The 15,187-nt window shown below is 41.8% G+C and overlaps 1 long non-coding RNA gene across 1 annotated transcript in view; it reads right to left on the bottom strand.

Annotated features, from left to right (window-relative positions):
• Positions 1 to 14,885, bottom strand: part of LOC128842426 (uncharacterized) — a 90,630-nt gene extending 75,745 nt beyond the window's left edge. Inside the window, exon 1 of the long non-coding RNA XR_008445998.1 lies at positions 14,704 to 14,885. This is a non-coding gene — a long non-coding RNA (uncharacterized LOC128842426). The remainder of the gene's footprint in view (positions 1 to 14,703) is intronic.
• Between the last annotated feature and the right edge of the window lie 302 nt (positions 14,886 to 15,187).

Genomic DNA, 15,187 nt, shown 5'->3' with positions numbered 1-15,187 from the left:
GAGGTAAAGGCATAGTCACAAATTCACTGCCAGTGAAATGGCTGGAAAAAAGGTGAACGAGAACAAAGCAATTTAAATTACCTAGTATAGGAAATTGATATGCACTGGGTTCCAGGAGCACAAGTTAAATGCACAGACACGCACTGGCAACGGGCCTGTTATTAACAGAACACAACCCTCAAGAGACTTGAGTTCTGTTTCTAATTTTAAACCCATGAAGTTAAAGTGGATCTGAAATTAGGCAAAACGTGTTCACCCATTCCTGCTCAGAATACCAAAGAGGAATAGGCAAGCTTCAGCCTGGGGTCAGGTGGGAACGGTGGGTGCAACAAATGATTCTCCTGCTTCCCAACCTCACGTGTGGTGAAGTAGACTCTGCAACACCCTCCTACCAGGACAGCACAAAGGAGCAGCTCACACTTTGCATGTTCTTCCTTGAGAGCTGTCAAATGTGAGGGCTTGCTAGCTGTCTCAAAGGCTCTCTTTTGTTAGGTGTGTTGTTTTTAAAGTTTCAAAAAGGTTGCCATTCGACATGGCAAAAGAAACAGTTTGTGGGATAAGGCATTTCCTTTTCTGGAAAACAAGGGTGTCAGAATTTCAACCAATCAAGTCCAGCTGAACATGGATATTATAGGCTCTTTACAATAGATCTTTTTTGTTCTGGGGTTTTTTTGTCTTTTTGACTTAAACCATTTGTGTATATTGCACATCCTTCTATAAGTTGAGCAGAAATCACACCTTTATTTGTGTGTCTGATACCTGTCTTCTGCTTTCCTTCTGTGTTAAACGACACTGTCCTTTATCCAAGAGAGTGGAACACATGATCTCCTCAGAGAAGACTACAGTAATTCCTCACTTAACGTTGTAATTATGTTCCTGAAAAATACGATTTTAAGTGAAATGATGTTAAGCGAATCCAATTTCCCCATAAGAATTAATGTAAATAGGAGGGGTTAAGTTCCAGGGAATTTTTTTTTCACCAGACAAAAAACTATATATATAGTATGTATGTGTTTGTATGTGTGTGTGTTTGTACGTGTGTGTGATATATATATATCACACACATACAAACACACATACATACACACACACAAACAGTACAAGTTTTAAACAAACAATTTAATACTGTACACAGCTATGATGATTGTGAAGCTTGGTTGAGGTGGTGAAGTTAGAGGGTGGAAGAGGGAGGGATATTTCCCAGGGAATGCCTGACTGCTAAATGATGAACTAGCATTCGGCTGAGCCCTCCCTCAAGGGTTAACACATTGTTGTTAATGTAGCCTCACACTCTATAAGGCAGCAGGAATGGAATGGAGGGAGGGGAGACAGCATGGCAGAGAGAGACAGAGACATACAGCCTGTGTGTGGGAGAGAGAGAGAGAGATGCACATTGCCCCTTTAAGTATCCTGACACCACTCTAAGTACATTGCCTTTCTAAGTAGATCAGCAAGCTGAGACAGCAGCCGCAGCCAGCAAGTCTCTCCATCCTGAGCCCTGTCCTGTCCCCACCCTGCTCTATATGGAGAAGGGCTAAGCAGGGGGGTGGGAGGAGGGGGTGAGGGGGACACCCTGACATTAGCCCCCCCTTTGCCTCCCTCCCCTGCGCAGGGAGCAGCTCCAAGGCAGAGGGCAGGAGCAGCACATGGCAGTGGGGGGAGGGACAGCTGAACTGCTAGCAATTGGTAGCCTGCTGGGCGGCTGCCGCACAGGGAACTTAGGGGAGCGGGGAGCTGATGGGGGGGGGCTGCCGGCCCCCACCAGCTAGCTACAATGGGCTGCTCTTCCTGCAAGCAGTGGACAAAGCAGGCGGCTGCCAAACAATGTTATAAGGGAGCACTGTGCAACTTTAAACGAGCATGTTTCCTAATTGATCAGCAACGTAACAACGTTAACTGGGATGACTAAGTGAGGAGTTACTGTATTAATGCCACTCCATGAACGGACTAGAAAAAGGTAGGTGCTAGAAAAAGGCATTGTCAAGCCTTCCACACCATGCCATCTTCTCCTCTCCCCCACGCCACCCCCATTACCCTCTGTAGACTACCCTGGATCACCACAGGAAGTGCAATGGTACATATTATTTAATGCATTAAGCACAGAATGCCAGCTCTGTTAATGACAAAGAAGAGCATGAAACTCTCATTTTTCTTCAGCTCTCTTTCCAGTGAGTTCAGTCAAAGCAAATTTTTTGGCAAGAAAATCACCAAAAAGATCCAGGAATTCAAACATAAATCTAGTATCACGCCAGTGTAAAACAAAAAAACGTTTGAATTAGAGGGACACAGTCCAGCAATTTATACTAATTGTAAAGTGTGTCAAATGTTATGATCAATCTAAGGAGGGATTTCTCTGTGTTCTACAACTTTTTTCTCTCCTCTCCCCTTTAAATTTTGAGGGGAGAGTAGTAGAAGGGCACATACAAGCAGCTTCAACTGAGAGATTTTTTTTCTTTCCTGCTCTAAACCACAAGCACACACTCTGCATCCTCTTAGCTATTTTTAGAAATTGTTTTTAACTGTTTAACCACTTCACAACTTAGGCCTTTGTGGATAAAATGGTCCCTTAAAATGCCAAAAGTGGTGGTAGAATTCTTTAAAAAAAATATTTTGAACACTATCAGACAGGATCCTTTATCTTCTGTGACAAAGGACTTTGAACAAACCAAAAGGAAAATGCTTACTAATGCTAACACAAGATTAATAGATTCATAGAGACTGGACACCATGGAGCAGTCTCACAATAACTGAAAAGACTCAATATTTAGAACAGGATTTAGTAATTAGTGATAGTACTTGGTAGGGAGGTTAGTTCATCAAAATTTGCAGCTGATTTCCGGAGTGGTTAAAAAACTAAAAGGAACGGTTCCCAGGAGTTGCAGACCTGGGAATTTGCTGATGGGCCTGGTGCTCATGGGATAGGGGTAGACCTTATGGCCTTTGTGGGCTGAGCCCCTCCTGCCTCCCCCACACTTTTAGTATCCATGATGCAGCAGCATGAAGCCCACCACAGGCTACAATGTGAGCACGTATACAGGGTTCTAGGCAGGCTTGTACAGCCCATTCTGAATCCTCTACTGCCATGCTATTTTTAGCCATGCTAGCCAGATTAAAGCTAGTGCAGGTATGCCTAATCAAGCTGCAATCACACCTCTGATTAGAGTCTCTGCCCCAAGGAGCATACATGCTAAGATCCTGAAAACACTGGTGCGATTGAGTAACTTTGTGCACCTGAGTGTTTGCAAAGAGGCAACGAGTAACAAATAAGAAGAGGGAAAGGAAAGGAAGGATGAGGTTAACAGTAATAAAATCATGCAGTTACTTAGTTAGCTAGGGTAGAACTTGAACATTTTGATTCATTTGAACTATTAACTAACATTCAGCTCAATAAAAGTACTTTAAATCCACCACTCTGTTTAGGGTTGCCACCTTTCTAATTGCTGGTAACCAGACCCCTACGGCCCTGCCTCCTGCTCTGCCTCTTTCCCCCAAAACACTGCCCCAACTCTGCCTCTTCCCTCAAGACCCCACTCCCATTGCTTGTCTTCCTCACTCCCTCCGTTGCTTGCTGGATCATCTCCACTTCCCTCCCCAACCCCCAGCTGGCTCCCTCTGCTCCAGGGCTGCGATGGGAGCTGCTACAGCCTGAAAAAGAGTTTTCCTGCAGGAAGGAGGCAGCACCAGCTGAGCAGGGGCTGGCATGAGTTAATGACCCGGTGCCTCCCCCCACCACACAGTAATTGGACTTTTGGTGTCTGGTCAGTACATCTGACCAGACACAGCCAAGTTACCCTTTTTGTCTAGACTTTCCAAGTGAAAACCAGGCACCTGGTAACCCTAAATGGCACCAGGACACAGAAGCCAAAACCCGGACTGTCCAGGTAAAACCCAGAGGGGTGGCAACCCTAACTGTTAGATACGTTTTTTTTCTTTTTTAAAGATTCTAGGCCAGATTGTGAACCCCTTAATCCAACCAATCTTCAGTCACTTGCAGGAATAATCCCTATGAAGAAGTAACTGGGACTACTTCTGAGAGTACCTGCTCACCAGTGTGAGCAAGGGATTCATACTCTGGCCCCTGGGATTAAATCTTCTCCTACTGAATCCAACAGGAGTTTTGCCATTGTCTTCAGAAGGGTCAGGATTTCACTCCTGGTGTTTAGGATATGTGTATTAGAATCCAGTTATGGTTTAATGTCTTGACCAATTAAAATAGATTTAATTAAAAATTGCAAAAAAAAAATTAATATTGACCAATCTGTCAAACTTCATATTTAAATTCAAAGTAGTTGTTGAGTTAATATCAAGAAAGTCTTCTAATTTGCAAGGTTTTTCTGCATATGTAAATTTAAAAAAAAAAACAGTATTAAAAAAGTGTTCCTGGGTGGAAACCATAAATACCAATCTGCAGCCCAAAGCAAAATGTTTATGGAAGAGTTATATCCCCTGAGAAGAGATGGCTAACAATGGAAATGATGTCACTAACTTCACTATAGCAAAATAAGCAAAAAATAGCTTAGTGCAAAAGACTCATCCTTTAAACTTGAAAAATCTATACTTGAAAAAGGAACACCAAAAGTGTCAGTTCTTTGAAACATTTACACAAAATAAATACAAAAGATAACCCATATAAAAAAACCTTATTGTTAATCTTTCAATAGGACATGCTGCTTTTAATATCTATCACTATTTTAAGTAATATTTTTATATATTTTACTACACAGCTTCAAAGAGAGGACCCCACATTCTGCTCTGTACAATCTGGATACAATTAATTTCAGAAATATTTCAAATTAGATTTTTTTTTCCCTTGAAGAAATTTCCTGGATCAGTCTTAAAAAAAAAAAAATCAGACTAGTCCTAAGATTAAAGTAAAAATAATGTTCCTCATAAGCACATAATTTAAATCAGTCATGGGTAATTTCTTTGTTTTCGGACTACATATAAAACAGCCAGTGTGAATCTCTTTGTAGTAAGTAATGTATTCGGAATAACATCTGAAATTACAAAACATTTCCAACTATGTAACCATGAAATATCATTCTGAAATTAGCACCTTTTTTAATTTGCTACTTTCTACAAGAACTAGCATTATGATTGGGAACTATGTTTGTAACTGCTCAAAACTAACAAGTGACTCACCTGGATCATCATGTTAGTTACAGAGTGATGTGCACTGTAAATATGTGTTTTCACATCAAGGCAAGAGCCATGTGAAAGTTTATAAGGCCCTGATCCTTCAATCAGATCTGCACAGTATCAGAATTCTGTGACCATGCAGACTGCCAACTGATTTCAAAAGTGCTCTATGTGGGTGCACAAGTCACCTATACAGATCTGATTGCAGAATCAGCACCTACATTCCTAAAAATGTAACAATTACTCGGTTCAACATTTATTATATGTCATTCAAAATGGATTTATTTAAAAACCAAAACATTTTTATAACTGCTTTTCACATACGGCAAATCTAATCCACAGGGGGAGTCACGAACAGGTTTCAGGCTGTGACCATCCTTCCTTTCTTTATAGTAAGATGGGTAAAGGGGTTTCAAAATATTGCATCATGGGGTCACGGTCTAGAAAAGGTTTAGAACCACTGATCTCATCTAATGATTGATACACTGAAATATCTTCCACCCTTCAAATTTAAGCAAAAACAAACAAATACACAAAAAACAAACAGCTGCTCTCCGGAATTCCATGAAACCTCCTCACACCAATTTAGTATTTCATTCATCCTCTGTAGTCATCAATCTTCCTTCTAGAATCCTGCATCCACCCTCCACATCTATCCCCTCTTCTTATAACCCCTTCTGACTCCACATTCCATGAGCTATCCATCTCCAATATTGTGGTCTTTACAAACCCACTGTGTTCCTACTCCCCTTTCATGCCCCCTTTCAATGTTTCCCCTTTTTTGCTATCCCTATTGACATCTATAAACTGAATGAGGCAGGGACTGCAAGGGGGATGGAGAATAATTGACTTATTTATATATAATTAACCCAAACAGGACAAAGAGGAAAAAAGAGCCTCAGAAGGCTTAGTCAATGTAGACGAGACAAAGCATGGGAGGGAAACAGAAGCAGAGAGGTAAAGTGGCCAAGCTGGGAATATAAACCAGGTCTCTTGACCGTCAGTTCAGTGTTCTAGTCACTAGACTACACTGTCTTAAGAGCGTTGTGAGCATGGGTCTGGGCAGGCAGCCCTTTCCAGCCCTCACTCTAGCCCTGTTAGCAAGACCTGTTCTCTGATCCTAATGCCCAGCCTGGTTCCCAAGTTCTATAGTCTCCTGCAGCCCACACCATTCTCTTCACTCATTACATAATGAAACTGTTTTGACACTTAGTTTAAAAAAAAAAGATTTTATTTTGAATTTTCTTATTTAATTAAGGAATTTCCACCCATTAGTAGAAAACAAATGACATGTAATCCTAAATATGGAGCTGCTAATGGATTAGAATCCCAGTTTCAAATAGCAAAAATCATTAGTCTCTGGCTACAGTGCCACATGAAATATTTGCTACTAAAATCATGCAGGCATTAAAGTGGGAGAAGAAAGACAAGATGGTAATCATAATTAAGTGATTTGAGTCAGAAATTTCATGATTCCCCAAAGCTATGGAATTGCTTTGGCAAAACTAGTAACCTCAGTATAGGTTCACCCAGGTGTGAAAATGCAATCCCCTCACCTGTGGTTGCACTTATGAGGAAATTTCTGATAGCAAGCCAATGAGAACAGGGGGGAAAAAAAAGTGTTGAGGCTTGCATCAAGGCATAGCATTTAATCAAAAAGTTTATTTCCCTTATCGCTCCAAAAACTACCCCAAATTTAAACTTAGATTGGAACAGTAGCCATTTTATTGTTCCTCTTATTATAAAAAAAGCTACAGTACTTGGTCTGGTTATCAGAACACTAAATTCCAAAATCTATGGGGTATCCTGCAGAATACAAAGTTAAGGACTAGATATCTTAGAATCTTCTTGGGTAGTATCAGCCTAAAACTATACAGAGATCTCCTAGTGCCCCCAGAGTAAAAAAAATTCAATACACATTGCTTCAAAGGCAAAGACATCAAAACTCAATTCACAAGAGTCAGGTGGCAGGAAATAGTAAGAAAGTGCACAAATTCAGTAAGTGTTTATGCAAAGAGCAAGCTGCCTTTCAAATACCCAAACAATGAAAACCATACCGCAGAATGTACCTACAAAATGTATAGCATACGGGTAGAAATTCATAATATTTTTAGAATACATAGCAACTTTGCTCGCTCATAACCCAAATTGAAAAATGTGTTTCATATTTATTGGGCGCCATCCAAAGGCTTTTGGCATTTTATTGCTATTGCACTTCAAACTCCATTATCCTATAGAGGTGTGCAGGCAAGTTGATACATGGGCATTATATTGTATAGCTACAGCAACATGATGAAGAAGCTTGGTGCATCACACTACACATTTGCTGAGGTGCCTAAGACATGCTCCTGAAACACAGGCATGTTTTGTCACCTCAGGAATTTATATATAGAAATCTGTTTTGTTAATTATTCTAAAACTACTCAGGTGTAGAGTTTGTATATTGAAGTTATCTATTTTGCTGGTTACGCAATAAATTATGAAAACTACATTTCTCATATTTTCACCATTGTCTATTTCAATTATTGAAAAACAATCTTTTGAAATTGAAGTCCTTTAGTCACAGAACACATTCATAAGAGGCAATGGCAATATAAGCTTCCCCAAGCTAGTTTCTCTCAACATCTTAGAGATCCTTTCAGTGGAAAAAGACACCTATGAAATGGAGGGTACTTACCTACATTACCCCTCTTTGTGTATTCCTCTCCAATCTCTTTTGTGGGATTTGGGCAATTAAGATTCGTTTTAATTTACATTAAGAGAGGGCAGCACTGGCCATTGGTACATATCACAAAGCCAACACTTTCACAGGTGATGCTAACTGGCTTTCTCAGTAGTAGACAAGAACTGAATGGATAAGGAGATTGAACTCCAGGCTTCTGTCCAACTTTGACACTATATACTGTAACCAATACTGTAACAACCCCTCATTAGATGTGGTCCATAGAGGGCTTCATTCTCAAGTCTGACAATCTTTCACTTTATTAAACAGCATTATATTTCAAAGCTTTTGTTTGTTTTTAAAGGTATGTGTCTAAGGCTGAAGGAATCAGAATATAGTATGCATCTTAAATATTGATCTTTATTGATGACCATGGTGCCATTATATATATAGAAGATACTTAAAGGACTTCAGAACTTTAGGAGCTATCACATGGATGATTCTGCACATAAGCTTAATTTAGGAAACTATTAAGTTCCTCAAGATGAACTTTCAGAAAAGTTTAAATATTTTCCATAACTGATTACAAGAGTACACAACAAATCATTTAAATCTTTTTCTATCTTGTGTCATTCCAAGAAGTGATTGTTTCTATGTTCAGTGTGACTTTGCTTGTAATAGAACACTTGGATTCCCAATTTTGATTTTAAATGACCGACAGATGCAGTTAATGACTGTTTGTTAAACTATTTTATGAAAAATATTAATACATTTCCAGCTGTGTTTAAAAAAGAACTAAGAAGGGTCCTACAGCTCTCCCCTAAGCAAGCTCCCAGTGAAGTCAATGTAAGTTTTTGTCCATGCAAAGACTGCAGGATCCAGACTTACAGAGTTATCATAGAACATATCACTTACTGTTATCATATTAGATACAAATGGTCATTTAATAAATGCTGACTTGGTCTGGCTGGTGTCAGAATTCTGTTCAACAAACCTTCTGGCCAAGCAAGAGCACCTGATTATTTTCCTTACTGTAAATATCCTTTTCTTAAAGATGCAAGTTTAAAAAAAAATTGAATAAAATCCCTTCTGATCATGTCCAAATGCATCTATTTAGGTTTTAGCAGAAATGTGATGAATAAAGCTTCTCCTTTTTATGGACATCACAAAACATTCTCCCTACTGGGCCTTAGTGAGTACTACTGCTTGCATAACCACACAAAGGAGATTGTATTGTAAATGTTCCAGTGAAAAACGCAGAAATAATGCTCAGAAAAACCTTTCCAATCTGAATGAATAAAATCACAAGTGAATCCACTCATCGCTGCACAGACACTATGTGCAGCAAGTAGTATGAAATGTAAAGCAATGTGGTGGAATTTATTTTAGAGCTGAATTGTCTCCGTTATTAGAATAATATTTTGCTTCACTCCCAGTAACTTGTCACTTTTTATACAGCAGTTGTCAATTTCTTTGAGGAACTAAGCAAGATGTATGTCTAACAAACTGATTAACATACATCAGCAATTGGCTCTTTAGTGCATGTTCCATTATGTTACTATGTTCAGGGCCTACATTACTATTTATATAATACACAGAAGGATGGAGGGCTTCCAGCAGCTACTCACTGGTGGCCATAGTAGCAGTTAAAGCAGCTCCTTCATTGTGGTGGCAGTGTCCAGCCAAGCTGGACAATATCCAGTACTGAAAATTTGAGCCTCTTAATTTCTGACTTGTTAACAGATCAAATACATCAGTGAACAAGAGATAAAATAATAGCCAGCTACAAGAGGAATTTTTATTGTTTAATTTTTCAAAAATTAACTAATTTTGAATTTGAGGAGGACTTGTTTTTTGTTTTTTTTTAAAAACTAACAAGAGGTTTTAATCTAAATGCAGAGCCCTTGCTGAAAATAACCATAGAGAAAAGCTGTGGGTTTATTTTGTTGACACTGTCAGGAATATAAACAGAACTTTCAGGATTAATTATAATCAGTATCACTGTCTGGGTCCATATTTCCTCCACTCCCTCATAGACTCAGAGACCTTTCCCCCAGTAACATAAAGCATTTATTGATGCAGACAGCAATGGTACACTCATTGATATTCACAGTCTCATATTACTAGGCCAATCAATTACATTACCAAAAAACCCAATCAACATTATTTATTAAAATATTTTTTTAAAGTGACAGCAGAGTCTAAGAGTGATGCTGCCACTTGTTTGCATCAGAAGCTATGACCTAGTCTATTTATGTTTTTTGTGGAGGTTGTATTTCTAAGACAACCAAGTCAGACTCACTCCACATGGTTCCGGTGCAACTTACTGTCAAATATAATTAAACAAGAGTCTGAATTATTTCAGACCATAGTACTCTTCAAGGTTTCAAAATACTTTTCTATCTGGATACAACAATACTGCCATATGTTATTTGAGTGTCAGAAGACATCTGGCTATTTAAGCAAGAATTATGATGATGGACCTTGATTTTGCACAGCTTTATGCTCTTAAACCTGAATGTTTGACTTAGTGAAAACACATGTATTTCTCTTTCATGGAGTTTTCATTGTTTCCAAACAAAGAACAGGCTAACACCATCCAAATGATGAAGGTTAGCTGGAAATAGGTAATGAAGGCATGTTTTACACTGGAGGGGTGGGGGGTGTCAATGTAAGATATGCAACTTCAGTTACGGGAATAGCATAGCTGAAGTCGACGTATCTTATTTCGACTTTGATCCCGTGCCATGAGGACGGGATCAACGGCCACAGCTCCCTCGTCAACTCTGCTACCGCCGCTCGCCCTGGTGGAGTTCCGGAGTCAACGGGAGCACGTTCGGGGATCAATATATTGCGTCTAGACGAGACGCGATATATCGATCCCCGATAGATCGATCGCTACCCACCGATCCAGCAGGTAATCTGGACATACCCTTAGGAAGCATTCCTGGCAGAGTTCCACACATGCAGACAGGGCTGTCCCTAGCCATTTTGGCACCCTATGCAGCCCCTCTGTGGGGGGGGGGGCTGGAAGGCTGCCCCCAGGCCTCCACAGGGGGGCAGGAGCAGGCTTGGAGGACGGGGGGAAACCGTCCCCCAGCACTCACCAGCGAAGCGGAGCAGGCTGGGGTCGGGTTGCTCCACTTCTCAATGCCTGGTAAGTGCAGGCCGACCCCTGCTGCAGTCCTCAGTGGAGTGGGGGCGGGAAGAGGTGGGGCAGAGCAGGGGCTTTGGGGAAGGGGTGGAGTGTGGGCGGGGCTGGGGCAGAGCAGGGGTGGGAAGAGGCGGGGCTTGGGCGGAGCAGAACACAGCTGTGTAGGGCACCAGGAAATTTGGTGCCCCAAAGTTCCTGGTGCCCTACGCAGCTGCGTACTTTGCGTATGAGTAGGGACAGCCCTGCATGCAGATATTACGGAACCTAAAATAATTTGTATTTTTTAAATTTAAAGTCTCCTCCCTCACAGAATCTGGTTTAGTTTATTTATGGAACAGAGATTGTGTGATGGCTTAAACATGCTACTATTAGAATAACCTATTTTCTCCTCTTTCTACCATGTAAAGCAGTACATTTTAAAGATCAATACAGTTATGTAAAAGTTAGTTATTCATATTTACTATCAGGCAATAGAGACTGTTACACAGAGGAACAATATAAAGCAGGGTCCACTCCACTGTAGTCAGAAAAGTTGTTGGTAGGTATTTTGCTTTTTGGTTAGCCTAAGAATATGGTATCTGCTATATTTTTACTTTTAGAATTGATAGACGTACCAGTGAAAATTATAAACAGATTCTTGCAATTTTTTTGCAGGAATTTTTACCATGAAGACATCAAGTGGACATTAACTAGCTTAAAAATACCTTTGTTTTATAAGAAGTAGGTAACTTTCATTTAGAACATTCACTTCTGAAGTAAAGTAGAATATTGAAGGTACATTCTATGTTGAGCGTCAAATTAAATAAATAAATCACATTGTATGTACTGTACCAGGAAATATTGCATTTGATATACACTCAGCATAACTGGCTTCAAATAGATTACATCATATTTTTTGGTTTTAACAATTTTACAAATGTTTTTCCAATTTCAACCCCATCTTTTCAGTTACACCTCTACCCTGATATAATGCGACCCAATATAACACGAATTCTGATATAACACGGTAAAGCAGTGCTCCAGGGGGGCAGGGCTGCGCACTCCGGCGGATCAAAGCAAGTTCAATATAACGCAGTTTCACCTATAACACGGTAATATTTTTTGGCTCCTGAGGACAGCGTTGTATCGAGGTAGAGGTGTAAATTATTAATTTAAACATTGGAGATTTCTCATTGTTTAATCTTTTACCTATACAACACACACAGGCATTCATAGCATTAACCCCAAGTTCCCAGACTCCTAGATTTTCCATTTTATATCATACTGTAAAAATGGTTAATAAGATCAGTAATTTCGGGGTTTTTTTCATTTTGACCATCTGTTCAATAGGATAAAGGCAAAGAGGGCTTATTATTAAACCACTCAGTTACTTTCAAACACACTAAAACTTATTATTTGTATATCTAGATTGTTCACCTTCTAACTATTGACTTATGATGTACACAAAAGAATATTGCTCGTACTATCGTAGTGACAAGGACCCCAGTGATGGACCAGGACCCATTGTGCTAGGCGCTGTACAAACACAGAACAAAAACACAGTCTCTGCCCCAAAGAGCTTATAATCTAAACATAAGACAAGAGACAGACAAATACAGACATCTGGGGAAGTACAACAATCAGACAGTATTGGTCAGAATTTATATAATGCTTTTCATCTGAAGATCATGTCAATGAAACTCTTTCAGAGTAAGACCTTGTCTTCACTGACACAAAGGTGGTGGGGGGATTTTTTTTTTTTTAAACAGTGAAATAACTAATACGGGATACATAAAACCCTAAGAGGAGACAAGGCATTTGTAGTGTTTACTTCAAAATAGCTACGTGAGGTCTGCACTATACCCTGCCGCCCATGGTTGACCTCACCTAGTTTATCTCATAGTAAACACTACAAATGCCTTGTCTGCACTATGTTTTTACAGCAAGATAGCTAACATGCCTTAAGCTGAGGTAACTCAAACTGTAGTTTATATCCCTGACAGTAAACTCATCTCAAGTTAAAAACACCACCATACTTAAGTTAATGGATGGTGTGTGTGGTTGTAGAGTTAGGAGCAACATTTTAGTTTATAATTCAAGTTAACTCTACAGTGAAGACAACCCCTAACCGTTTGATACAGTAACAATTTATCAGCAGATTTAAAAAACCATCTGCAGAGTAACTATGGGTTTTTTTAAGTCACATTTAATGTCACTAGAGCATTTATCAAACTAAAGCCATGCTGTTTATCAGATAAAACCACAACATATATTTACATTATTATTATTCTAGGGCTGGTCAAAAATATAATTGCACACACATGTTACACCATATGAGTGGATATGCAAATAGTGAGACATTTGACTAGTTTTAGAGAGAGAGAGATAAAGTCAGGACAGCTATATGGCAGAGAACAAAAAACAGAGCAGAAGCAAGTCAAGGTAGAGATAGATACGCTATGTATCCTCCACATATGGGCTGTTCTTGCAGCAGGTGTACTTTACGTGCCTCTTCACTCGATCACCAAGCCGCACATTTAACCGTTGAGCCTCTTTCATATGAATGGAAAAAAATAACTCAAAACTAGACTTTAGAGAGCAGAGTGAAGGCCCATTAGAAGTCTGTAGAGACAGAAGGAGCCAAGGAGGAATTGCTCTCGTGCTGCTGGCAACAATTAGGAGTTACAAATCAGCCCAGATTTATTAACCCAAAACACTGCCTGAAGAAATGGGGGGAGGGGAGGGAGTGACATGGAGCAGCAGGAGAGGTGTCATTTTAAAATATTCCCTGCTCCTCTTCTTTCATGGTTATTCTTTTCCTCTACTGGATCAAACTTATATTGAAGATGATGGAGAAATACCTCACCGTCCATCAATCACTGAATGCCACTCTCCATCCACCTACCCAGAGCAAGCAACAGGGACTCCCAGAAGAGGAAATTACAGTCCCCAGTCAGCCTAGTCACCCCCCTCCTCAATCCTACTGGCAGAGCCTGCCACAGAGAGCTCCATACCCCTTCCTCACATTGTTTCCTAACAGACCTTGGCAGCCCGCCAGTGTAACCCTTTTCCTGTTCACCATCTCTCTACCAGACAAACACAGCCACTCGCCCCCTTCTCTACCAGTCAAACAAATCATGACACAGCCAAACTCTTCTTATCCCCTATCTTCCAGTTAAATCCCTCTCCCACCCTTTGTCTCCTAGATACCCGTCTCCAGTCACCCTTCCTCCCCTCCAAGTCACACAGTATTCTCCCCCCAGCCAGCCCTGTGCCTCCTTCTCTCCCCCCCTAGACAGACAGACCTGGGGCAGGGACGTACGGGTGAGGAAAAGCACTCTTGAGCTACAAGCCTCTACAGAGGGAGTGGGGCTTCCTATTTTGCTCACCATCTGTGGGACGGTCACTTCAGGATTGCAACTGTCACGATAACGCCACCCCAGAGCCACTCAGCCCATAACAAGGGAGTGGGGATGTTAAGGACCTTCCCCAGGTGCATTAAAAGTGCCTCAACTTCCCACACATGCAACACAAACCCACAGCCCCCCCCCACTGCAACCACCCCCCCCGCCAGAGCCCAGCCCACCCCGCCCAGCCCCACTGCAACCACCGCCCCGCCCCAGCCCCACTGCGCCCAGTCCAAGCACGCCCGACACATCCTTTCTGATAAAAAGCACCCAGGGCCCATCTCCCTGCCCGCCGCAGGCAGCCCCCGCAGCAAACTCCTTCGCAGCTTCTCCCGTGTTTGCACCCCGCGGAGGGGCCCTACCTGCCGCGAGTTGGTTGCGCGCATCCCCCGTGCTCAGCTCCGCCGGGCACCGAGAGCCGCTGCACCCAAGCCCGGCGCCTTCGAGCGTGTCCCCTGCTGGCGGGCATCAGCCCCGCTCCTGCAAAGGGGCGGGCTCCTCCCAGCCGCTCAACTCCACCTGCCTCCCCCCCGAGCCCGGACAGCGCCCCACCTTTCTCCGCGCTCGGAAGTCGCTGCCTCAGCGGGCGGGGGAAGCCGCCTCTCCCTGCGTCCCCCACCTCCGCCCAGAGCTGCGGCCGCAGCAGCAGCACCGCCCTGCACCTGCTGCAAGGTGAACCGAGGGTAGCTACCGAAACAGCGGCGCTCCACGTGCTCTGTGCCACGGACGGCTCCCCCCTGGCTAGGGGTCCTAGCAGGGCACCTCGGCACAGGGGCCCGGCCTGCCCTCACGTGGCCCCGGTCTTTACCTAGTCCCGCCTGTGCTCTGTTGCCAGGTTAAGGACAG

The sequence above is a fragment of the Malaclemys terrapin genome, chromosome 1, assembly GCF_027887155.1.
Source record: "Malaclemys terrapin pileata isolate rMalTer1 chromosome 1, rMalTer1.hap1, whole genome shotgun sequence".
Lineage (NCBI taxonomy): Eukaryota > Metazoa > Chordata > Testudines > Emydidae > Malaclemys > Malaclemys terrapin.
Note: the sequence above shows the minus strand (reverse complement) of the source record. Positions and strands in the feature narration are given on the sequence as shown.